Source organism: Dioscorea cayenensis, chromosome 19, assembly GCF_009730915.1.
Source record: "Dioscorea cayenensis subsp. rotundata cultivar TDr96_F1 chromosome 19, TDr96_F1_v2_PseudoChromosome.rev07_lg8_w22 25.fasta, whole genome shotgun sequence".
NCBI lineage: Eukaryota > Viridiplantae > Streptophyta > Magnoliopsida > Dioscoreales > Dioscoreaceae > Dioscorea > Dioscorea cayenensis.
The window spans coordinates 10,511,810-10,514,426 of NC_052489.1; the positions used below are offsets into that span (position 1 = coordinate 10,511,810).

The 2,617-nt window shown below is 42.7% G+C and overlaps 1 non-coding gene across 1 annotated transcript; it reads right to left on the bottom strand.

Annotated features, from left to right (window-relative positions):
• Positions 1 to 2,226: 2,226 nt before the first annotated feature.
• LOC120250781 lies at positions 2,227 to 2,333 on the bottom strand. Its single transcript, XR_005533118.1, has one exon. It is a non-coding gene; the product is annotated as a small nucleolar RNA R71 (small nucleolar RNA).
• Between the last annotated feature and the right edge of the window lie 284 nt (positions 2,334 to 2,617).

Genomic DNA, 2,617 nt, shown 5'->3' on the forward strand with positions numbered 1-2,617 from the left:
TCATTAGAATTGATGCCCGTTTTGTGCTTAATCGTGTGTTATTTGCTTTGCATGGCACGGGAACACCATGGATGACACGAGGATATGATTCGGTTGAAAAAGAGAAGAAAACAAGGGCGCGGTCTTGTAGCATACACACTGTAGCAAGATTAATGTAGCTGTCACTATAGCACCTGGAGAGTTTCAAATCAGGATTTGGATCATGGCATACGGCCTCAATGTGGCCCGGTATAGAGCCCGGGATGATCACTGTAGCTATAATAGAAGATATTTACTTGATGGAGTTTGCCTACTACAAATAGTGTCAATGTTGAGCTCCATAGCGAGTGGTATAGCAATCAGGATGGAGGCCATAGGGAGTGGTATAGCACTTGGTATAGCACTCATGATGGGGGCTATAGGGAGTGGTATAGCACTCGGGATGGAGGCCATCAAGGGGGTATGATGAGTGGTATATAGAGGGATTTTTGGAGAAAGATTGGGGACTTTTTGTCTGGACTTCTTGGAGACTCTAGGGCAGACTTTTAAAGGGTTTTTGGCAGCCATCACTTGGAGGAAGGAGAGAAACGAAGACACAATTCTTTGGGAGAGTTTGGCTTGAAGCTTGGGAAGATCAAGAGCTTGAACTTAAAGGGGAAGCCTCATCATCAAAGGAGGAGAAGCATTCGGCATCTCTAGGGCTAGAAGAAGCATCATTCGGCCAGCATTCTCTCTCCTCTTCATCATTCGGACTAGGGAGTGTCATTTATGCATTTACTTCTTGCTTTTGTTGTGTTTGAGATACTTATTTGTATGATGGCACACTAGACCCCCAAGGCCGCCGGATGTAGGTGAACCTTGGGGGGTTCATCTTGTATTTTGGATGCTACATTTATATTTGATATGCATTGATGTGATTTATGATTTGGCTCATTGTGTTTCATGCCTAGAACTATTATGTGGAGAAATCCTTAGTTCTTGTTTGAGTTGTACATGTAGATGTGACCTACTCGCGTGTACTAGATAGTTAATGAGCTAATAGGGGTATTTGTTAACCAACATGCCGAGAAATTGGGTGTAGGTAGCCCCTCCGAACCATGAGGATAAACTTAGGTTAAGTGTGTCCTTGTTGCGTGATCTCCATTCACTTAATGCAATCGTAGGAATGTGATTAAGGAGAGATCCTTGTCATCATTTGTATGGGATTAGAGTTTAGCCGCCGAGAAATTGGGGTTGAACTATTGTTGAGGTCCGTCGGTCTAAATCACCCGTGCCACGTATTTTCATGCATCCTTATATCTTGATGACCCCTCTTGGGAATCCTCATCCCTAGGCCTATTCTTATCATCATTGCTCTTGTGATTTTCTTTCTTGACTTGGAGTTGTTACACTTGTGTTTTATTTACAATCTTGCTTGTATTAGATTAGTATACCATGCTTGAAATGTAAGGTTAGAAAGTGAGTGATGGAGGAGTAATAGGAGTTCCTTAACCCCGTGGAATACGATCCTTGGGCTTTTGCTCAAGGTATTACTTGGCGACCCCGTACACTTGCGGGTAATCAATCAAGTTTTTGGCGCCGTTTCCGGGGACATTAAGGAATTCTAGGAAACTTCTAGCTTATTGCTCTAATCATTTTTTTTTCTTTTCTTTTATTTCTTCCTTTCATTTGTCTTATTTTTTTTCTTGAGCTTAACTTTCTTTATCTTTCTTGACTTTGCAAGGTACTGTGCATGACACGAGCAAATCGATCAAATTTAGTTGCACAAGACAGTGAAATTGAGAGAACCTTGCATCGAAGACTTAGAGAAGTGGGCGAAAGAATTAGTGAAGAAACATTGAAATTGAGGACACAGAATCTGTAATCATGGCCGAAGAAAGACGTACTTTATCCGAATATGAAAGGCCACAATTCACAGGCGAAGAATTTAGTGTGCAAGCGCCATCCATCGCCACAAATAATTTTGAGATCAAGGCAAGCACTATCGGCATGGTCCAAAATTCAGTCCAATTTAATGTCCTTGCAAATGAAGATGCCCATGATCATCTTTCCCGTTTCCTTCAAATTTGTTCTACCTTCAAGATAAACGGGGTGACTAACGATGCGATCCGGCTACGATTATTTCCTTTCAGTTTGAGAGATAGAGCATATCGGTGGCTCACATCCTTATCGCCGGGGTCGATCAAAACATGGAAAGATATGGTGGAGAAATTTTTGGGAAGGTATTTTCCTCCTAGCAAAGCGGCGAAGCTAAGGCAAGAAATTTCGGCATTCAAACAAGGAGAGTCGGAGACATTATTTGAAGCTTATGAGAGATTCAAGGACCTTCTTCGAAGATGCCCCCATCATGGCTTTGCTTCTTGGATGCGGGTTCAGATCATCTACAATGGGTTGAATTATGCAACTCGTCAATTAATTGATGCCGCAGCGGGTGGATCTCTTAGTAACAAGTACCCCGACGAGGCCGAGCAACTCCTTGAATCAATGGCAAGCAATGAGTCTCATTGGGCCTCAAGAGGTGCACCACAAAAAGGGGTCGGAATCTATGAAGTCAATGCTAATGATGCTCTTGCCGCAAAGGTTGATGTGTTGTCTCGAAAGCTAGACATGCTCATGGGTAGTAGCTCGAAGTCAGAAT